This window comes from Pristiophorus japonicus, chromosome 19 (genome assembly GCF_044704955.1).
Source record: "Pristiophorus japonicus isolate sPriJap1 chromosome 19, sPriJap1.hap1, whole genome shotgun sequence".
In the NCBI taxonomy this organism is placed as follows: domain Eukaryota; kingdom Metazoa; phylum Chordata; class Chondrichthyes; family Pristiophoridae; genus Pristiophorus; species Pristiophorus japonicus.
The window spans coordinates 79078193-79102620 of record NC_091995.1 but is presented as its reverse complement, the minus strand read 5'-3'; the positions used below and the strand labels follow the sequence as shown (position 1 = coordinate 79102620).

Here is a 24428-nt window from a genome sequence, read left to right as displayed (position 1 = left end):
TCCCTCTTGAATATATCCAATGAACTGGCATCAACAACTCACTGCGGTAGAAAATTCCACAGGTTAACAACTCTCTGAGTGAAGAAGTTTCTCCTCAGCTCAGTCCTAAATGGCTTACCCCTTATCCTTAGACTGTGTTCCCTGGTTCTGGACTTCCCAACATCGGTAACATTCTTCCTGTATCTGACGTGTCCAGTCCCGTCAGGATGTTATATGTTTCTATGAGATCCCCTCTCATCCTTCTAAACTCCAGTGAATACAGGCCCAGACAAAGAAGTCCACGAGCCCCTCGTACTTGTTATTGGAGCTGATGTTGTATCTTTCCATGTCATATTCTTCTGTTGCAAAAAAAATTATGTCCCTTCGGCTTAGAGTGAGAGGGAGCCTTTCATCAAATCATGTTTCAGAACTTTGGCCAGAGCAGTGCGCGATATTCCATCCCAGAACGTGCAGAGCCTTCAACTGAACGATGAACGTCTCCTCAGTGATTGTATCGGTGACAGACTCAGTCGCACACAGTACGGGCAGGATGTTAATTTATAATGGGCTTTAAAGGCCAGTCACATTCCGTGGTCCTCATTCTTTCAGAATGATAGAACAGGCCAGACAGGGATACCAGTGGGATCCGACTGTATCACAGGCAGATTGCCCACATCCCCCATTACCCACATAAACCTCTTGCAGATCATTGCAAACACTGGTAACTGAACTGCAGATGTTCGCACTGTCAGTGAAACAGATATTATAACCTTTGTGACTAATTTCTGCAGCCACAATTAGTAACAGCAGTGGGCCATTCAGCCCCTCGAGACTGTACCACCATTCCATTCGATCATGGCTGATCTGTATCTCAACTCCATTAATCTACCTTTATTCCGTATCCCTTTGTCACTTTGCCTAAATCTATCGATTTCAGTCTTCAAAGCTCCAACTGGCCCAACATTCAGATGTTTGTCAGGTGAAGGGGTGTGAATTCCAGATTTTCACAAACATTGTGTTTGATAAATCACTTCCTGATGTCACTCCTAAATAGCCTGTGTGAAATTTTAAGATTATGCCCCCATGTTATGAATTATTACACCAATAGAAATGACTTCACTTCTCGGCGAGTGGATACACCAACTATTTAAAAATAACTGCCTGCAGATCCATTAATCAGCACTCACACTGCGCCTGAAAGGTGGAATTGAACCACTCTGTCGCTAAGACAGCTACAGGTTTTTTTTAATTTCAAAATATACTTTATTCATGTAAAAATTTGCACAGTACATTCAAAAGCAGTTCAGTACATTTAGCTGCGGTCAGCAATCCCATACATCACATTTGGGTGCTGACAGCAGTTCCGTTCGATACATTGCCTTGCTTTTCAGTTCAAGTACAATTCGGTACAATACGGGATACATTGTAGTACATTCTACAAATGACATTACATGTGTCACTATACAGTACACGGAATGGATGACGGTACATTTACATTTTTCTTTTCAATGTGCATTACGAAACAGACCTTGCATTGTACATGGCACTACATAGGTATTTACAGATCATGGTGCTCCATGTACACAAAAAAGAAGTTACAAGTACGGCCCGAGGGGAGTTTTGTACTGATTCCTGCCCCCGGGTTTACCATGGCAGAAGGGCTTTAAACTGTGGCCCTTCCCCACCGTGCCTTTGCAGTGACTGCACCAATTTTAAGTTCGTCCCTCAGCACGTAATCCTTGATCTTGGATTGCGCCAGTCTGCAACACGCAGGCGTGGACATCTCAGTATCTGGTCAGACTATTTATTCATACATTACAGTCTCCATCTTAGTGACAAAGAAATCCACGAGCCCCTCGTACTTGTTATTGGAGGTGATGTTGTTTCTATCCATGTCATATTCTGCCATTGCAGAAAAAATGAAGTCCCTGAAGCTTAGAGTGAGAGGGAGCCTTTCATCAAATCATGTTTCAGAACTTTGGCCAGAGCAGTGCGCGATATTCCATCCCAGAACGTGCAGAGCCTTCAACTGAACGCTGAACGTCTCCTCAGTGATTGTATCGGTGACAGACTCAGTCGCACACAGTGTGGGCAGGATGTTAATTTATAATGGGCTTTAAAGGCCAGTCACATTCCATGGTCCTCACTCTTTCAGAATGATAGAACAGGCCAGACAGGGATACCAGGGGGATCCGACTGTACCACAGGCAGATTGCCCACATCCCCCATTACCCACATAAACCTCTTGCAGATCATTGCGAACACTGGTAACTGAACTGCAGATGTTCGCACTGTCAGTGAAACAGATATTATAACCTTTGTGACTTATTTCTGCAGCCACAATTAGTAACAGCAGTGGGCCATTCAGCCCCTCGAGCCTGTACCGCGATTCCGTTCGATCATGGCTGATCTGTACCTCAATTCCATTAACCCACCTTTGGTCCATGTGCCTTTGTAACTTTACCAAAATCTATCGATCTCAGTCTTTAAAGCTCCAATTGGCCCAACATTCACAGCCTTTGGCAGGTGGAAGGGTGTGAATTCCAGATTTCCACAAACACTTGCGTTTGATAAATCACTTCCTGATGTCATTCCTAAATAGCGTGGGACAAATTTTAAGATTGTGCCCCAACTTTACTTCACTTTATCGAGGTGAGTGGATACTCAAACTATTTTAAAATAACTACCTGCAGAACCATTAATCATCACACACACTCCGCCTGAAAGGTGGAATTGAACCACTCTGTCGCGAGACAGCTCCAAGTTTGAAGCCTGCATCCCAGACCACTGAGACTCATCCAGACAATAAACTATCACCGGGGCAGGCTTATATAAAACACAGAAAGATGTAACACATTAGATTCAGGGTGAGTAGATTATCAGTGTCGCTCAACTACTTCCCAGTTTTAGATTCAGATTTACATCACACCGTATCCATACATGGAGAACATAGCAAAAATAAAACCATCTATTTTTTATCAAAGCCTGACAGGAGTGACTATGCAGATTAGTTTGCATATTATTAACGTTCTTCGGCCTTTCATTGATTGATTGAGGACGCAGCCCTTGAAGAGCCCAGCATCCTCCGGGATACAGAAATCCTCACTCAGACTGAGCTTCCTGCAATCTGCTGATAATTGCACCCTGAGGTTAGGACCGAAACTGTCACATGATCCCATACCGCCAGGCCGACGATTCTACAGGCCGATTGGGCCGAATGGACTGTTTCTGTGCTGTAAAATGATGTGTCATTCTATGTCTACTCGGCTGGGTCATAGGTTTCCCCCGAACCTTTGGTTGGACCATGAGGCCATGTTCTGTGCCAAGTGTAAATGCCTGTAACATTCATAGAAACTATGATGTTTGTAACCTTCACATAACTGTAACCTTTATGTAACAACACTGTACACTGTATACACCTGAGAAATGCACACCTTGACCACAGGGGGTGAACTTGTAGGAGACACTCCTCACCTGGTCATCCAGGTATATAAAGGGAGGTCCCACGCAGGGTCAGCACTTCTTGGTCCTGCGAATAAAGGTTCAGGTCATGTAGTGACCTTGTCTGCAATACTTGCCTCGTGTGATTCTATAGTAAGGTGTGAGGACACTACATTTCGCGACGAGAAACGGGAATCAACGACTCATGAAGATGGCCACCGGTAGCACGGAGGAACTGTACTGTGTTGGTGAGGACTGGGACGATTTTGTTGAGAGGCTCCAGCAGAGCTTTGTCACGAAGGACTGGCTGGGAGAGGAAGCGACTGACAAGCGGAGGGCGCATCTACTGGCCAGCTGTGGAGCCAAGACGTATACGCTAATGAAAGACCTGCTCGCACCCGAGAAGCCGGCGGGCAAGTCCTTTGAAGAGCTCAGCACACTGATTGGTGAGCACTTCAAACCAGCGAGCAGTATACACATGGCCTGGCACCGGTTCTATACGCAATGGCGTCGGGATGGACAAAGCATATCGGACTTCATTGCGAACCTTTGGCGTTTGGCCAGACTCTGTAAGTTCACAGAAGCCTGCAGCGGGGGGATGTTAAGGGATTTCTTCATTTAAGTCATTGGTTATGCCGGGATAGCAAGCTTATCGAGACCAAGGACTTGACTTTGGATAGGGCAGCGTTGATAGCTCAGACCTTCATGGCAGGGGAAGAGGAGACCAAGATAATTTACATGCACAGCCCTGGTTCCAACGTGGTGATGGACAAGGGAGTTAACATTGTAAACCTGACTCAGAACCCCACAGGCAGGCAAGGGCAATTCGACACCGCCCAGGTAGCAGCAGACTCTAGGGTGGGCCAGCAACAGAGACAATGGCAGGGGGATCGGCAATTCACGCCATCACAAGGGACAATGCGTCCCGGGATGGGACCATTGACACTCACCAACAGAGTGCTCAGGAGTAATCAAAGAAATAATCAGAGAGGAATACCTGGTAACAGTTCCTTTGTTCAAAACAATCTCAGCTCATGCTGCAGGTGCGGTGGCAGACATGCTGCGAAAACCTGTAGGTTTCAACAATTTATCTGTAGAAACTGTAACTTCAGTGGACATTTGGCCAGAATGTGCAGAAAGCCAGTAGCAAGGCTAGTTTATGAGGCAGAGGAACAAGACGAGGGATCTGCAAGGCAGGTTGATGCTTGGGGCAAAGCTATGGACGCTGAAGTCCAGCGGGTTCATGTGGTAGACATCCACAACACGTAACCAAAACATCACCTATGATAATGAAAATCCGATTAAATGACATCCCGGTATGCATGGAGCTGGACACAATTTGAAAATCTATGGCCACTCAAAGCTAACAGGCCCAAACTGAAACGCATTGACACGCAGTTACGGACGTACACCAGAGAGATCATCCCAGTGCTAGGCAGTGCAAACTTGGTGATCACACACAATGGATCGGAGAACTGGCTGCCACTCTGGATTGTCCCGGGGAATGGTCCTGCGCTCTTGGGGAGGAGCTGGCTACCCGAAATGAACTGGAAATGGGGGGATGTGCATGCCATTTCATCTGTGGAGCGAAGTTCATGCTCACAGGTCCTACAGAAATTCAAGTCACTTTTCAACCAGGTGTCGGGACTTTTAAGGACACCAAAGTAGTGATACGCATCACCCCGAACGCCAGACCAGTGCACCACAAAGCCAGAGACGTGCCGTATGTGATGCGTGAGAGAATTGGACAGGCTGCTAAGAGAGGGCATAATGTCGCCTGTTGAATTCAGTGATTGGGCAAGCCCCATCGTTCCTGTCCTGAAAGCGGATGGCTCGGTCAGGAATTGTGGTGACTACAAGGCCACCATCAACCGAGTGTCACTACAACACCAATACCCGCTTCCAGGAGCGGAGGATCTTTTTGTCACGCTGGCAGGTGGCAAGCTGTTCACTAAGTTGGACCTCACTTCAGCCGACATGACTCAGGAACTGGCTGAAGAATCCAAGCTTCTGACCACCATCACTACGCACAAGGGGCTATTTGTTTACAACAGGTGTCCATTTGGCATTCATTCAGCGGCCGCTATCTTCCAGAGGAACATAGAAAGCTTGCTCAAATCCATTCCTGGAACAATTGTACTCCAAGATGACACCCTAATCACAGGTCGAGACACCGAGGAACACCTCCACAACCTGGAGGAGGTGCTTCGCCGACTGGACCGGGTAGGCTTGCGACTAAAGAAGTCCAAGTGTGTGTTTTTGGCCCAAGCGGTCTAGTTTTTGGGCAGGAGGGTTGCCGCAGACGGGATCCGGCCGACCGAATCCAAAACGGAGGCGATCCGTCGTGCGCCCAGGCCTGGCAACACATCGGAGTTGCGGTCATTCCTGGGACTCTTGAACTACTTCGGGAACTTTCTGTCGAACTTAAGCACATTGTTGGAGCTGCTACACGTGCTCCTGCGTAAGGGTTATGAATGGTTTTGGGGGGATTGTCAAGAACAGGCTTTCAATCGGGCGCAGAACCTGCTTTGTTCTAACAAGCTGTTGACCTTGTACAACCCCTGTAAGAAACTGGTTTTACGTGTGATGCATCATCCTATGGGGTTGGGTGCGTGTTGCAGCAGATTAATGATGAGGGCCAACTCCAACCTGTGGCTTATGCCTCCAGGTCGCTCTCCCAGGCAGAACGGGGATACGGGATGGTTGAAAAGGAAGCACTTGCATGTGTCTATGGGGTGAAAAAGATGCACCAGTACCTTTTCGGCAGAAGGTTCGAGTTAGAAATGGACCACAAGCCGTTAACATCCCTGTTTTCGACAACAAGGCTGTCAATGCCAATGCGTCAGCTCGCATACAGCGGTGGGCTCGCACGCTGGCTGCGTATGACTACACCATACGGCACCGGCCAGGCACCGAGAATTGCGCTGATGCGCTCAGCAGGCTCCCACTGGTGACCACTGACGGGGAGTCAGAGCAAAGCGCGCCGATGGTCATGGCCGTGGAGGCTTTCGACACCACAGGTTCCCCCATCACAGCCCGTCATATCAAAATCTGGACCAACAGAGATCCCCTCCTATCCCTGATAAAGAAATGTGTCCTGACTGGGGATTGGGCGCCCGCACACGGAGCGTGACCCGAGGAGGTCAGACCGTTTCAGAGACGGATAGACGAGCTCTCCATCCAAGCCGACTGCCTGCTATTGGGCAGCCGGGTAGTTATGCCCCAGAAAGGAAGGGAAGTATTCATCAGGGAACTCCACAGCGAGCACCCAGGCATCGTGCTAATGAAGGCCATTGCCCGGTCACATGTATGGTGGCCGGGAATTGACTCAGACCTGGAACACTGGGTTCGCAGGGGCACGACGTGTGCTCAGCTGGGAAGTGCCCCCAGGGAGGCCCCACTCAGCCCGTGGCCCTGGCCCACCAGGCCATGGTCACGTATTCACGTAGACGACGTGGGCCGTTCATGGGAAAAATGTTCCTGATTGTTGTCGATGCATACTCGAAATGGATCGAATGCATCATATTGAATTCGTGCACGACATTCACCACTGTGGAGAGTCTGCATACGGTCTTTGCGACCCACGGATTGCCGGACATCCTGGTTAGCGACAATGGCCCGTGTTTCACAAGCTATGAATTCCAGGAGTTTATGTTGGGTAATGGTATCAAACACGTCAGGACAGCACCGTTCAAGCCGGCTTCCAATAGCCAGGCGGCACATGCAGTTCAAATCATAAAACAGGGCATGCTCCGGATTCAAGGACCCTCCCTTCAGTACCACCTATCGCGCCTCCTGCTGGCCTATAGGTCCCGTCCGCATACGCTCACGGGATTCCCGCCCGCGGAACTATTCATGAAATGCACGCTTAAAACCCGGCTATCCCTCATTCATCCTGTCCTGTCAGATATTGTTGAGGGCAAGCGCCAGTCACAAATCGAGTGCCATGATTGCAACTCAGTGGGGAGATACATAGAAATCAATGACCCTGTATTCGTTCTCAATCATGCTTTGGGACCCAAGTGGCTTGAGGGTACTGTAATTGACAAAGAGGGGAATAGTGTCATAGTGGTTGGACTTAACAATGGGCAGATATGCCGCAAACATCTGGACCAAGTCAAGAAAAGGTTCAGCATGGACACTGAGGAACCTGAGGAAGATCATGAGGTGTTACCCACACCACTGCCAGTGAACAAGCAACAAGGACATTCACCAGCATGCACAGTCCCTGCGGCCAGCCCGGACAGGCCGGAATTACCTCAGGAAAAAGAGACACATGCCAAGGCTTAACCACCAGAGCCCCAACTGCGGTGCTCTACAAGAGAATGTTGACCGCCTGAAAGACTCAATCTTTGACCCAAAGAGGTTGGGGAGAGGTGATGTCATGTTTGTAGCCTTCACATAACTGTAACCTTTATGTAACAACACTGTACACTGTATGCACCTGAGAAATGCACACTTGACCATAGGGGGTGAACTTGTGGGAGGCACTCCTCACCTGGTCATCCAGGTATAAAAGGGAGGTCCCACGCAGGGTCAGTACTTCTGGGAATAAAGGATCAGGCCACGTAGTGACCTTGTCTGCAGTACATGCCAAATGTGATTCTATAGTAAGGTGTAAGGACACTACAGAAACATAGAAAATAGGTGCAGGATTAGGCCATTCGGCCCTTCGAACCTGCACCACCATTCAATAAGATCATGGCTGATCATTCACCTCAGTACCACTTTCCTGCTTTCTCTCCATACCCCTTGATCCCTTTAGCCGTAAGAGTCATATCTAATTCCCTCTTGAATATATCCAATGAACTGGCATCAACAACTCACTGCGGTAGAAAATTCCACAGGTTAACAACTCTCTGAGTGAAGAAGTTTCTCCTCAGCTCAGTCCTAAATGGCTTACCCCTTATCCTTAGACTGTGTTCCCTGGTTCTGGACTTCCCAACATCGGTAACATTCTTCCTGTATCTGACGTGTCCAGTCCCGTCAGGATGTTATATGTTTCTATGAGATCCCCTCTCATCCTTCTAAACTCCAGTGAATACAGGCCCAGTCGATCCAGTACCACCTCATATGTCAATCTTGACATCCCGGGAATTAGTCTGGAGAACCTTCGCTGCACTCGCTTAATAGCAACAACGTCCTTCCTCAGATTAGGTAACCAAACCTGAACACAATATTCCAGGTGTGGCCTCACCAAGGTCCTGTACAACTGCAGTAAGACCTCCCTGCTCCTACACTCAAATCCCATAGCTATGAAGGCCAACATTCCATTTGCCTTCTTCAACACCTGCTGTACCTGCATGCCAACTTTCAATGACTGATGTACCATGACACCCAGGTCTCGCTGCACCTCCCCTTTTCCGAATTTGCCGCCATTCAGATAATATTCTGCCTTCTTGTTTTTACCATCAAAGTGGATGACCTCACATTTATCCACATTATACTGCATCTGCCATGCATTTGCCCACTCACCTAACCTCTACAAGTGAGCCTGCAGCCGCTTAGTGTCCCCCTCACAGCTCAAACCGCCACCCAGCTTATTGTCATCTGCAAACTTGGAGATATTACACTCAATTCCTTCATCTAAATCATTAATGTATGTTGTAAATAGCTGGGGTCCAGCACTGAGCCCTGCGGTACCCCACTAGTCACTGCCTGCCATTCTGAAAAGGACCCGTTTATCCTGACTCTCTGCTTCCTGTCTGCCAACCAGTTCTCTATCCACGTCAGTACATTACCCCCAATACTATGTGCTTTAATTTTGCACACTAATCTCTTGTGTGGGACCTTGTCAAAAGCCTTTTGAAAGTCCAAATACACCACATCCATTGGTTCTATCTTGTCCACTCTACGAGTTACATCCCCACAAAATTCCAGAAGATTTGTCAAGCATAATTTCCCTTTCGTAAATCCATGCTGACTTGGACCGATCCTGTCACTGCTTTACAAATGCGCTGTTATTTCATCTTTCATAATTGATTACAACATTTTCCCCACGACTCATGTCAGGCTAAACGGTCTATAATTTCACGTTTTCTCTTTCCCTCCTTTTTTAAAAAGTAGTGTTACATTGGCTACCCTTCAGTCCATAGGAACTGATCCAGAGTCGATAGACTGTTAGAAAATGATCACCAATGCATCCAATATTTCGAGGGCCACTTCCTTAAGTACTCTGGGATGCAGACTATCAGGCCCTGGGGATTTATCGACCTTCAATCCCATCAATTTCCCTGACACAATTTCCCGCCCAATAAGGATTTCCTTCAGTTCATCCTTCTTACTAGACCCTCGGTCCCCTAATATTTCCCGAAGGTTATTTGTGCCTTCCTTCATGAAGACAGAACCAAAGTATTTGTTCAACTGGTCTGCCATTTCTTTGTTCCCCATTATAAATTCACCTGAATCTGACTGCAAGGGACCTACATTTGCCTTCATTAACCTTTTTCTCTTCACATATCTATAGAAGCTTTTGCAGTCAGTTTTTATGTTCCCAGCAAGCTTCCTCTCATACTCTATTTTCCCCCTCCTAATTGAACCCTTTGTCCCCCTCTGCTGAATTCTAAATTTTTCCCAGTCCTCAGGTTTGCTGCTTTTTCTGGACAATTTATCTGCCTCTTCCTTGGATTTAACACTGTCCTTAATTTCCCTTGTTAACCACGGTTGGGCCACCTTCACCATTTTATTTTTACTCCAGACAAGGATGTACAATTGTTGAAGTTCATCCATGTGATCTTTAAATGTCTGCCATTGCCTATCCACTGTCAACCCTTTAAGTATTATTCGCCAGTCTATTCTAGCCAATTCCCGTCTCATACCATCAAATTCTACCATATTATGGTCACTCTTCCCCAAGCAGCCTCGCACAACAAGATTGCTGATTAGTCCTTTCCCATTACACATCATCCAGTCTAGGATGGCGAGCCCTCTAGTTCGTTCATCAACATTTTGGTCTAGAAAACCATCCCTAATACACTCCAGGAAATCCTCCTCCACCGTATTACTACACGTTTGGTTAGCCCAATCTATATGTACATTAAAGTCACCCATGATAACTGCTGTACCTTTATTGCACGCATCCCTAATTTCTTGTTTGATGCTGTCCGCAACCTCACCACGACTGTTTGGTGGGCTGTACACAACTCCTGTGGTATTCTTTGTTATTCCGCAACTCCAACCATACAGATTCCATATCATCCAAGCTAATGTCCTTCCGTACTATTGCGCCTCTGTCTGATGTGTGGGTGAGACACTGACTGTGTTGCAGTTGTGAAATCTCACCTCCTGCTCACGGGTGAATGTCATTGAATGCAGTCCTTAAAACATGAATCTTGGATAAACATTCCACTGGGTGTGCGTCAAAAGGAATGTTGGAGGAAGGGGGAGATGGGGCAGTAGCTTGCAAGGACAGAAGGGCCGAGGGTTGGTTATTTGAAGAGGTGATGACGGTGTTGGTTTTGAAAGGGAGGGGGGCAGTACCTGAGGAGAGGGTACAATGTCAGCTAGCATGGTGTCCAGTAAGGGAAGTTGGGTGGTCTGCAGTTTAGCGGGAATGAGGTCGGGGAGCAGAATGTGGGCTGCATGGAGAAGATGAACTCAGAGAGAGCCTGAGGGAAGATACGCAGGAAGCTAGAGAATGAAGCAGGTTCAGGGTTAGCGCAGAGCCTGAGAGGAATGACTGCTTGGTGGGCAAGGGAAGGGGGGATACAGCAGGGGCAGCTGAACGGATGGTCTCAATCTTAGTGACAAAGAAGTCCACGAGCCCCTCGGACTTGTTATTGGAAGTGATGTTGTATCTTTCCATGTCATATTCTTCTGTTGCAAAAAAACTTATGTCCCTTCGGCTTAGAGTGAGAGGGAGCCTTTCATCAAATCATGTTTCAGAACTTTGGCAAGAGCAGTGCGCGATATTCCATCCCAGAACGTGCAGAGCCTTCAACTGAACGCTGAACATCTCCTCATTGATTGTATCCGTGACCGACTCAGTCGCACACAGTGCGGGCAGGATGTTAATTTATAATACTTTAAAGGCCAGTCACATTCCGTGCTCCTCACTCTTTCAGAATGATAGAACAGGCCAGACAGGGATACCAGGGAGATCTGACTGCACCACAGGCAGACTGCCCACATCCCCCATTACCCACATAAACCTCTTGCAGATCACTGCGAACACTGGTAACTGAACTGTAGATGTTCGCACTTTAAGTGAAGCAACCAAAAATCTTTTATTTAAATGGCGCCGTTAACGTAGTAAAACGTCCCATGTCACTTCACAGCAGGGTTAGAAGACAAAACAGGTGAATTTGATACCAAGCCAAATAAGAAGAAATTACGCCAGATGACCAAAAGCTTGGTTCAGGAGGTAGTTTTTATTTTAAAGTGCGTCTTGAAGAAGGTAAGAGAGGTAGAGAGGCGTAGAGCTTTGGGGAGGCAATTACAGAATTTTGGGCCTCGGCAACAGAAGGCACGGCCACCAATGGTTGAGCGATTGTAATCAAGGATGCTCACGAGGGAAGAATTTGAGGAGCGCATGGGGTTGTGAGCTTGAGAGAGACGACAGAGATAGCAACAGGAGAGGGCATGGAGGGATTTATAAACAAGGATGAACATTTTGAAATCGAGGTGTTGTTTAACCAGGAGTCAATGAAGGTCAGCGAGCACAGGGCTGATGGGTGAGTGGGACTTGGTGCGAAATAGGGCACAGGCTGCCAATTTTTGGATGACCTCAAGTTGACAAATTGTAGAATGTGGGAGGCCATCCAGGAGTTGTAAGTCTAGAGGTAACAAAGGCATGGATGAGGGTTTCAGCAGCAGAAGAGCTGAGGCAGAGACGGAGGCTGGCAATGTTACGGAGGTGGAAATAGGAGATGGAAACAGATATTATAACTGTTGTGACTTATTTCTGCAGCCACAATTAGTAACAGCAGTGGGCCATTCAGCCCCTCGAGTCTGTACCGCCATTCCATTCGATCATGGCTGATCTGTACCTCAACTCCATTAACCCACCTTTATTCCATATTCCTTTGTAGCTTTACCTGAATCTATCGATCTCAGTCTTCAAAGCTCCAACTGGCCCAACATTCACAGCCATTTGGCAGGTGGAGGGGTGTGAAATCCAGATTTCCACAAACCATTGTATTTGATAAATCACTTCCTGATGTCACTCCTATATAGCCTGCGTGAAATTTTAAGATCATGCCCCCATGTTATGGATTATTACACCAATAGAAATAACTTCACTTTATCGAGGCGAGTGGATACTCCAACTATTTAAAAATAACTACCTACAGATCCATTAATCATCACTCACACTGCGTCTGAAAGGTGGAATTGAACCACTCTGTCGCTAGACAGCTACAGGTTTGAAGCCTGCATCCCAGACCACTGAGACTGATCCAGACAATAAACTAAGAGTGAAACAGGCTTATATAAAACACAGAAAGATGTAACACGTTATATTCAGGGTGAGTAGATTATCAGTGTCGCTCAACTACTTCCCAGTTTTAGATTCAGATTTACATCACACCGTATCCATACATTCACAACATGGCAAAAATAACACCATTATTTTTCATCAAAGCCTGACAAGATTGACTATGCAGATTATTTGCATATTATTAACCTTCTTCAGCCTTTCATTAATTGTTTTAGGACGCAGCCCTTGGAGAGCTCAGCATCCTCCGGGATACAGAAATCCTCACTCAGACTGAGCTTCCTGCAATCTGCTGATAATTGGACCCTGAGGTTAGGACCGAAACTGTCGCATGATCCCATGCCACCAAGCCGACGATCGATAAGAACATAAGAACAGAAGAAATAGAAGCAGGAGTCGGCCATAAGGCCCCTCGACTCTGCTCCGCCATTCACTAAGATCATGGCTGAACTGATCATGGACTCAGCTCCACTTCCCCGCCCGCTCCCCATAACTTCTTAAGTCCCTTATCGTTTAAGAAACTGTCTATTTCTGTCTTAAATTTATTTCATGTCCCAGTTTCCACAGCTCTCTGAGGCAGTGAATTCCACAGATTTACAATCCTCGAAGAGAAGAAATTTCTCCTCATCTCAGTTTTAAATGGGCGGCCCCTTATTCTAAGATCGTGCCCTCTAGTTCTAGTCTCCCCATCAGTGGAAACATCCTCTCTGCATCCACCTTGTAAAGCCCCCTCCTAATCTTATACATTTCTTTCAGATCACTTCTCATTCTTCTGAATTCCAATGAATAGGGGCCCAACCTAATTCTTCAATTAGACTTATGACTTTTCTTCATAAGTCAAATCCCTCATCCCCGGGATCAACCGAGTGAACCTTCTCCGAACTGCCTCCACAGCAAGTATATCCTTTCGTAAATATGGAAACCAAAACTGCATGCAGTACTCCAGGTGTGGCCTCACCAATACCCTATACAGCTGTAACAAGACTTCCCTGCTTTTATACTCCATCCCCTTTGCAATAAAGGCCAATGTTCCTTTGCCCTTCCTGATCACTTGCTGTACCTGCATGCTATCCTTTTGTGTTTCATGCACAAGTACCCCAGGTCCCATTGTACTGCAGCACTTTGCAATCTATCTCCATTTAAATAGTAACTTGCTTTTTGATTTTTTCTGCCAAAGTGCATAACCTCACACTTTCCAACATTATACTCCATCTGCCAAATTTTTGCCCATTCACTGTCTATGTCCTCCTGCAGCCCCTTTATGTCCTCCTCACACATTACCCTTCCTCCCATCATTGTATCGTCAGCAAACTCAGGCTGATTGGGCCGAATGGCCTGTTTCTGTGCTGTAAAATGATGTGTCATTCTACGTCTACTAGGTTCGGTCATAGGTTATCCCTGAACCTTTCGTTGGACTATGAGGCCATATTGTGTGCCAAGTGTAAATGCCTATAACAGGTTGCGATGGAGATCTTAACATCTCGCCTCTGTCTGATGTGTGGGTGAGACACTGACTGTGTGGTAGTTGTGATAACTCACCTGCTGCTCACGGGTGAAAGTCATTGAATGCAGTCCTTGAAACATGAAACTTTGATAAACTTTCCATTGGGAGTGCATCAAGAGGAATGTTGGAGGAAGGGTGGAGATGGGGCAGTAGCTTGCAAGGGCAGAAGGGCCGAGGGTTGGTTAGTTGAGGAGGTGATGATGTTGCTGGTTTTGAAAGGGAGAGGGACAGTACCTGAGGAGAGGGTACAATGTTAGCTAGCATGGTGTCCAGGAAGGGAAGTTGGGTGGTCCACAGTTCAACCAAAATGAGGTCAGGGGAGCAGGGGGTGAGTTCCATGGAGAAGATGAACTCAGACAGGGCCTGAGGGGAGATACACGGGAAGCCAGAGAATGAAGCAGGTTCAGGGTTAGCACAGAGCCTGAGAGGAATTACTGCTTGGTGGGCAAGGGAAGGGGGGATACAGCAGGGGCAGCTGAACGGGTGGTCTCAATCTTAGTGACAAAGAAATCCACGAGCCCCTCGTACTTGTTATTGGAGGTGATGTTGTATCTTTCCATGTCATATTCTGCCATTGCAGAAAAAATGAAGTCCCTCCGGCTTAGAGTGAGAGGGAGCCTTTCATCAAATTATGTTTCAGAACTTTGGCAAGAGCAGTGCGCGATATTCCATCCCAGAACGTGCAGAGCCTTCAACTGAACGCTGAACGTCTCCTCAGTATTTGTATCGGTGACAGACTCAGTCGCACACAGTGTGGGCAGGATGTTAATTTATAATGGGCTTTAAAGGCCAGTCACATTCCGTGGTCCTCACTCTTTCAGAATGATAGAACAGGCTAGACAGGGATACCAGGGGGCTCCGACTACACCACAGGCCGATTGCCCACATCCCCCATTACCCAATAAACCTCTTGCAGATCATTGCGAACACTGGTAACTGAACTGCAGATGTTCGCACTGTAAGTGAAAGAGATATTATAACCTTTGTGACTTATTTCTGCAGCCACAATTAGTAACAGCAGTGGACCATTCAGCCCCTCGAGCCTGTACCACCATTCCATTCGATGATGGATGATCTGTACCTCAACTCCATTAACCCACCTTTGGTCCATGTGCCTTTGTAACTTTACCTCAATATATCGATCTCAGTCTTTAAAACTCCAACTGGCCCAACATTCACAGCCTTTGGCAGGTGGAAGGGTGTGAATTACAGATTTCCACAAACCATTGTGTTTGATAAATCACTTTCAGATGTCATTCCGAAATAGCTTGGGACAAATTTTAAGATTGTGCCCCCACATTACTTGACTTTATCGAGGTGAGTGGATATTAGGACTATTTTAAAATAACTACCTACAGATCCATTAATCATCACACACACTCCGCCTGAAATGTGGAATTAAACCACTCGGTCACTAGACAGCTACAGGTTTGAAGCCTGCATCCTAGACCACTGAGACTCATCCAGACAATCAACTATCACCGGGACAGGCTTATATAAAACACAGAAAGATGTAACACATTAGATTCAGGGTGAGTAGATTATCAGTGTCGCTCAACTACTTCCCAGTTTTAGATTCAGATTTACATCACAGCGTATCCATACAGTGAGAACATAGCAAAAATAAAACCATCTATTTTTTATCAAAGCCTGACAGGAGTGACTATGCAGATTAGGTTGCATATTATTAATGTTCTTCGGTCTTTCATTGATTGATTGAGGACGCAGCCCTTGGAGAGCCCAGCATCCTCCGGGATACAGAAATCCTCACTCAGACTGAGCTTCCTGCAATCTGCTGATAATTGCACCCTGAGGTTAGGACCGAAACTGTCGCATGATCCCATACCGCCAAGCCGACGATTCTATAGACCGATTGGGCCGAATGGCCTGTTTCTGTGCTGTAAAATGATGTGTCATTCTATGTCTACTCGGTTGGGTCATAGGTTACCCCCGAACCTTTGGTTGGACCATGAGGCCATGTTGTGTGCCAAGTGTAAATGCCTGTAACAGATTGCGATGGCGACATTCATAGAAACTGTCATGTTTGTAACCTTCACATAACTGTAACCTTTATGTAACAACACTGTACACTGTATACACCTGAGAAATGCACACCTTGACCACAGGGGGTGAACTTGTAGGAGACACTCCTCACCTGGTCATCCAGGTATATAAAGGGAGGTCCCACGCAGGGTCAGCACTTCTTGGTCCTGGGAATAAAGGTTCAGGTCACGTAGTGAACTTGTCTGCAATACATGCCTTGTGTGATTCTATAGTAAGGTGTGAGGACACTATATTTCGCGACGAGAAACGGGAATCAACGACTCATGAAGATGGCCACCGGTAGCACAGAGGAACTGTACTGTGTTGGTGAGGACTGGGACGATTTCGTTGAGAGGTTCCAGCAGAGCTTTGTCACGAAGGACTGGCTGGGAGAGGAAGCGACTGACAAGCAGAGGGCGCATCTACTGGCCAGCTGTGGAGCCAAGACATATGCACTAATGAAAGACCTGCTCGCACCCAAGAAGCCGGCGGGCAAGTCCTTTGAAGAGCTCAGCACACTGATCGGTGAGCACCTCAAACCAGCGAGCAGTATACACATGGCACGGCACCGGTTCTATACACAATGGCGTCGGGATGGACAAAGCATATCGGACTTCGTTGCAGACCTTTGGCGTTTGGCCAGACTCTGTAAGTTCACAGAAGCCTGCAGCGGGGAGACATTAGGGATTTCTTCATTGAGGGCATTGGTCATGCCGGGATAGCAAGCTTATCGAGACCAAGGACTTGACTTTGGATAGGGCAGCGTTGATAGCTCAGACCTTCATAGCAGGGGAAGAGGAGACCAAGATAATTTACATGCACAGCCGTGGTTCCAACGCGGCGATGGAACAGGGAGTTAACATTGTAAACGTGACTCAGAACCCCACAGGCAGGCAAGGGCAATTTGACACCGCCCAGGTAGCAGCAGACTCTCGGGTGGGCCAGCAACAGAGATAATGGCAGGGGGATCGGCAATTCACGCCATCACAAGGGACAATGCCTCCCGGGATGGGACCATTGATACTCCCCAACATATTGCTCAGGAGTAATCAAAGAAACGATCAGAGAGGAATACCTGGTAACAGTTCCTTTGTTCAAAACAATCTCAGCTCATGCTGCAGGTGCGGTGGCAGACATGCTGCGAAAACCTGTAGGTTTCAACAATTTATCTGTAGAAACTGTAACTTCAGTGGACATTTGGCCAGAATGTGCAGAAATCCAGTAGCAAGGCTAGTTTATGAGGCAGAGGAACCAGACGAGGGATCAGCAAGGCAGGTTGATGCTTGGGGCAAAGCTATGGACGCTGAAGTCCAGCGGGTTCATGTGGTAGACATCCACAACACGTATACCAAAACGCCACCTATGATAATGAAAGTCCTATTAAATGACATCCCGGTACGCATGGAGCTGGACACAGGAGCCAGCCAGTCACTTATGAGTGTCCAACAATTTGAAAAACTATGGCCACTCAAAGCTAACAGGCCCAAACTGGAACGCATTGACACGCAGTTACGGATGTACACCAGAGAGATCATCCCAGTGCTAGGCAGTGCAAACTTGGTGATCACACACAATGGATCGGAGAACCGGCTGCCACTCTGGATTGTCCCGGGGAATGGTCCTGCGCTCTTGGGGAGGAGCTGGTTAGCCGAGATGAACTGGAAATGGGGGGATGTGCATGCCATTTCATCTGTGGAGCGAAGTTCATGCTCACAGGTCCTACAGAAATTCGAGTCACTTTTTCAACCAGGTGTCGGGACTTTTAAGGACACCAAAGTAGTGATACGCATCACCCCAAACGCCAGACCAGTGCACCACAAAGCCAGAGACATGCCGTATGTGATGAGTGAGAGAATTGGACAGGCTGCTAAGAGAGGGCATAATGTCGCCTGTTGAATTCAGTGATTGGGCAAGCCCCATCGTTCCTGTCCTTAAATCGGATGGCTCGGTCAGGAATTGTGGTGACTACAAGGCCACCATCAACCGAGTGTCACTACAGGACCAATACCCGCTTCCAAGAGCGGAGGATCTTTTTGTCACACTGGCAGGTGGCAAGCTGTTCACTAAGTTGGACCTCACTTCAGCCGACATGACTCAGGAACTGGCTGAAGAATCCAAGCTTCTGACCACCATCACTACGCACAAGGGGCTATTTGTTTACAACAGGTGTCCATTTGGCATTCATTCAGCGGCCGCTATCTTCCAGAGGAACATAGAAAGCTTGCTCAAATCCATTCCTGGAACAATTGTACTCCAAGATGACACCCTAATCACAGGTCGAGACATCGAGGAACACCTCCACAACCTGGAGGAGGTGCTTCGCCAACTGGACCGGGTAGGCTTGCGACTAAAGAAGTCCAAGTGTGTGTTTTTGGCCCAAGCGGTCGAGTTTTTGGGCAGGAGGGTTGCCGCAGACGGGATCCGGCCGACCGAATCCAAAACGGAGGCGATCCGTCGTGCGCCCAGGCCTGGCAACACATCGGAGTTGCGGTCATTCCTGGGACTCTTGAACGACTTCGGGAACTTTCTGCCGAACTTAAGCACATTGTTGGAGCTGCTACACGTGCTCCTGCGTAAGGGTTATGAATGGTTTTGGGGGGACGGTCAAGAACGGGCTTTCAATTGGGCGCGGAACCTGCTTTGTTCTAACAAGCTGTTGACCTTGTACAACCCCTGTAAGAAACTGGTTTTATGTGTAATGCATCATCCTATGGGGTTGGGTGCGTGTTGCAGCAGAGTAATGATGAGGGCCAATTCCAACCTGTGGCTTATGCCTCCAGGTCGCTCTCCCAGGCAGAACGGGGATACGGGATGGTTGAAAAGGAAGCACTTGCATGTGTCTATGGGGTGAAAAAGATGCACCAGTACCTTTTTGGCAGAAGGTTCGAGTTAGAAACGGACCACAAGCAGTTAACATCCCTGTTTTCGACAACAAGGCTATCAATGCCAATGCGTCAGCTCGCATACAGCGGAGGGCTCTCACGCTGGCTGCGTATGACTACACCATAAAGCACCGGCCAGGCACCGAAAATTGCGCTGACGCGCTCAGCAGGCTCCCACTGGCGACCACTGACGGGGAGTCAGAGCAAAGCGCGGCGATGGTCATGGCCGTTGATGCTTTCGACACCACAGGCTCCCCCTCACAGCCCGTCAGATCCAAATCTGGACCAACAGAGATCCCCTCCTATCCCTGATAAAGAAATGTGTCCTGACTGGGGATTGGGCGCCCGCACACGGAGCGTGCCCTGATGAGGTCAGACCGCTTCAGAGACGGATAGACGAGCTCTCCATCCAAGCCGACTGCCTGCTATGGGGCAGCCGGGTAGTGATGCCCCAGAAAGGAAGAGAAGTATTCATCAGGGAACTCCACAGCGAGCACCCAGGCATCGTGCTAATGAAGGCCATTGCCCGGTCACATGTATGGTGGCCGGGAATTGACTCAGACCTGGAACACTGGGTTCGCAGGGGCACGACGTGTGCTCAGCTGGGAAATGCCCCCAGGGAGGCCCCACTCAGCCCGTGGCCCTGGCCCACCAGGCCATGGTCACGTATTCACGTAGACGACGCGGGCCCGTTCATGGGAAAAATGTTCCTGATTGTTGTCGATGCATGCTCGAAATGGACCGAGTGCATCATTTTGAATTTGTGCACAACATCCACCACTGTGGAGAGTCTGCGTACAGTCTTTGCGACTCACGGATTGCCGGACATCCTGGTTAGCGACAGTGGCCCGTGTTTCACTGGCTATGATTTCCAGGAGTTTATGTTGGGTAATGGTATCAAATACGTCAGGACAGTACCGTTCAAGCAAGCTTCCAATAGCCAGGCAGAACATGCGGTTCAAATCATAAAACAGGGCATGCTCCGGATTCAAGGATCCTCCCTTCAGTACCACCTATCGCGCCTCCTGCTGGCCTATAGGTCCCGTCCGCATTCGCTCACGGGATTGCCGCCCGCGGAACTATTCATGAAATGCACGCTTAAAACCCGGCTGTCCCTCATTCATCCAGCCCTGTCAGACATTGTTGAGGGCAAGCGCCAGTCCCAAATCGAGTGCCATGATTGCAACTCAGTGGGGAGAAGCATAGAAATCGATGACCTTGTATTCGTTCTCAATCATGCTTTGGGAACCAAGTGGCTTGAGGGTACTGTAATTGGCAAAAAGGGGAATAGGGTCATAGTGGTTAGACTTAACAATGGGCAGATATGCCGCAAACATCTGGACCAAGTAAAGAAAAGGTTCAGCATGGACACTGAGGTACCTGAGGAAGACCATGAGATGTTACCCACACCACTGCCAGTGAACGAGCAACAAGGACATTCACCAGCATGCACAGTCCCTGCGGCCAGCCCGGACAGGCCGGAATCACCTCAGGAAAAAGAGACACATGCCAAGGCTTAACCACCAGAGCCCCAACTGCGGCGCTCTACGAGAGAATGTTGACCGCCTGAAAGACTCAATCTTTGACCCAAAGACGTTGGGGGGAGGTGATGTCATGTTTGTAACCTTCACATAACTGTAACCTTTATGTAACAACACTGTACACTGTATACACCTGAGAAATGCACACCTTGACCACAGGTGGTGAACTTGTGGGAGACACTCCTCACCTGGTCATCCAGGTATATAAGGGAGGTCCCACGCAGGGTCAGTACTTCTGGGAATAAAGGATCAGGCCACGTCGTGACCTTGTCTGCAGTACATGCCTGATGTGATTCTATAGTAAGGTGTAAGGACACGACAGAAACATAGAAAATAGGTGCAGGATTAGGCCATTCGGCCCTTCGAACCTGCATCACCATTCAATAAGATCATGGCTGATCATTCACCTCAGTACCACTTTCATGCTTTCTCTCCATACCCCTTGATCCCTTTAGCCGTAAGAGTCATCTCTAATTCCCTCTTGAATATATCCAATGAACTGGCATCAACAACTCACTGCGGTAGAAAATTCCACAGGTGAAGAAGTTTCTCCTCAGCTCAGTCCTAAATGGCTTACCCCTTATCCTTAGACTGTGTTCCCTGGTTCTGGACTTCCCAACTACGGTAACATTCTTCCTGTATCTGACGTGTCCAGTCCCGTCAGGATTTTATATGTTTCTATGAGATCCCCTCTCATCCTTCTAAACTCCAGTGAATACAGACCACCTCATATGTCAATCCTGACATCCCGGGAATTAGTCTGGAGAACCTTCACTGCACTCGCTCAATAGCAAAAACGTCCTTCCTCAGATTAGGTAACCAAACCTGAACACAATATTCCAGGTGTGGCCTCACCAAGGTCCTGTACAACTGCAGTAAGACCTCCCTGCTCCTACACTCAAATCCCATAGCTATGAAGGCCAACATTCCATTTGCCTTCTTCAACACCTGCTGTACCTGCATGGCAACTTTCAATGACTGATGTACCATGACACCCAGGTCTCGTTGCACCTCCCCTTTTCCGAATTTGCCGCCATTCAGATAATATTCTGCCTTCTTGTTTTTACCATCAAAGTGGATGACCTCACATTTATCCACATTATACTGCATCTGCCATGCATTTGCCCACTCACCTAACCTCTACAAGTGAGCCTGCAGCCTCTTAGTGTCCTCCTCACAGCTCGAACCGCCACCCAGCTTATTGTCATCTGCAAACTTGGAGATATTACACTCAATTCCTTCATCTAAATCATTAATGTATGTTGTAAATAGCTGGGGTCCAGCACTGAGCCCTGCGGTACCCCACTAGTCACTGCCTGCAATTCTGAAAAGGACCCGTTTATCCTGACTCTCTGCTTCCTGTTTGCTAACCAGTTCTCTATCCACGTCAGTACATTACCCCCAATACTATGTGCTTTAATTTTGCACACTAATCTCTTGTGTGGGACCTTGTCAAAAGCCTTTTGAAAGTCCAAATACACCACATCCATTGGCTCTATCTTGTCCACTCTACGAGTTACATCCCCACAAAATTCCAGAAGATTTGTCAAGCATAATTTCCCTTTCGTAAATCCATGCTGACTTGGACCGATCCTGTCACTGCTTTACAAATGCGCTGTTATTTCATCTTTCATAATTGATTACAACATTTTCCCCACGACTGATGTCAGGCTAAACGGTCTATAATTTCACGTTTTCTCTTTCCCTCCTTTTTTAAAAAGTAGTGTTACATTGGCTACGCTTCAGTCCATAGGAACTGATCCAGAGTCGATAGACTGTTAGAAAATGATCACCAATGCATCCACTATTTCTAGGGCCACTTCCTTAAGTACTCTGGGATGCAGACTATCAGGCCCTGGGGATTTATCGACCTTCAATCCCATCAATTTCCCTGACACAATTTCCCGCCTAATAAGGATTTCCTTCAGTTCATCCTTCTTACTAGACCCTCGGTCCCCTAATATTTCCCGAAGGTTATTTGTGCCTTTCTTCATGAAGACAGAACCAAAGTATTTGTTCAACTGGTCTGCCATTTCTTCATTCCCCATTATAAATTCACCTGAATCTGACTGCAAGGGACCTACGTTTGCCTTCATTAACCTTTTTCTCTTCACATATCTATAGAAGCTTTTGCAGTCAGTTTTTATGTTCCCAGCAAGCTTCCTCTCATACTCTATTTTCCCCCTCCTAATTAAACCCTTTGTCCCCCTCTGCTGAATTCTAAATTTCTCCCAGTCCTCAGGTTTGCTGCTTTTTCTGGCCAATTTATCTGCCTCTTCCTTGGATTTAACACTATCCTTAATTTCCCTTGTTAACCACGGTTGAGCCACCTTCACCATTTTATTTTTACTCCAGACAGGGATGTACAATTGTTAAAGTTCATGCATGTTATCTTTAAATGTTTGCCATTGCCTATCCACCGTCAACACTTTAAGTATCACTCGCCAGTCTATTCTAGCCAATTCACGTCTCATACCATCAAAGTTACCTTTCCTTAAGTTCAGGACCCTAGTCTCTGAATTAACTGTGTCACTCTGCATCTTAATAAAGAATTCTACCATATTATGGTCACTCCTCCCCAAGGGGCCTCGCACAACAAGATTGCTAATTAGTCCTTTCTCATTACACATTACCCAGTGTAGGATGGCCAGCCCTCTAGTTGGTTCCTTGATATATTGGTCAAGAAAACCATCCCTAATACACTCCAGGAAATCCTCCTCCACCGTATTACTACAAGTTTGGTGAGCCCAATCTATATGCAGATTAAAGTCGCCCATGATAACTGCTGTATCTTTATTGCATGCATCCCTAATTTCTTGTTTGAAGCTGTCCCCAACCTCACTACTACTATTTGGTGGTCTGTACACAACTCCCACTAGCGTTTTCAGCCATTTGGTATTCAGCAGCTCCACCTTACAGACTCCATATCATCCAAGCTAATGTCCTTCTTCTGTCTGATGTGTGGGTGAGACACTGACTGTGGTGCCAGTTGTGATATCTCACCTACTGCTCACGGGTGAAAGCCATTGAATGCAGACCTTGAAACAGGAACCTTGGACAAACTTTCCACTGGGTGTGCATCAACAGGAATTTTGGAGGAAAGGTGGAGATGGGGCAGTAGCTTGCAAGGACAGAAGGGCCGAGGGTTGTTTATTTGAGGAGTGATGACGGTGGTGCTTTTGAAAGGGAGGGGGACAGTACCTGAGGAGAGGGTACAATGTCAGCTAGCATGGTGTCCAGGAAGGGAAGTTGGGTGGTCCGCAGTTTAGCGGGAAAGAGGTCAGGGGAGTAGTGGGTGGCTTCCATGGACAAGATGAACTCAGTGAGAGCCTGAGGGGAGATATGCGGTAAGCCAGAGTATGAAGCAGGTTCAGGGTTAGCACCGAGCCTGAGAGGAATTACTGCTTGTTGGGGCAGCTGAACGGATGGTCTCAATCTCAGCGACAAAGAAGTCCACGAGACCCTCGTACTTGTTATTGGAGGTGCTGTTGTATCTTTCAATGTCAAATGCTGCCATTGCAGAAAAAATGAAATCCCTCCGGCTTAGAGTGAGAGGGAGCATTTCATCAAATCATGTTTCAGAACTTTGGAAAAAGCAATGCGCG

At 47.5% G+C, this 24428-nt stretch overlaps 3 non-coding genes across 3 annotated transcripts; all 3 read right to left on the bottom strand.

Moving 5' to 3' along the window:
- Positions 1-2696: 2696 nt before the first annotated feature.
- Positions 2697-2783, bottom strand: trnastop-uca (transfer RNA opal suppressor (anticodon UCA)). The gene has a single exon. It is a non-coding gene; the product is annotated as a tRNA-Sec (tRNA).
- Positions 2784-12734: 9951 nt separating this feature from the next.
- On the bottom strand, positions 12735-12821 carry trnastop-uca (transfer RNA opal suppressor (anticodon UCA)). The gene has a single exon. It is a non-coding gene; the product is annotated as a tRNA-Sec (tRNA).
- A 2918-nt stretch (positions 12822-15739) lies between these two features.
- On the bottom strand, positions 15740-15826 carry trnastop-uca (transfer RNA opal suppressor (anticodon UCA)). Its single transcript has one exon. It is a non-coding gene; the product is annotated as a tRNA-Sec (tRNA).
- Positions 15827-24428: the final 8602 nt, after the last annotated feature.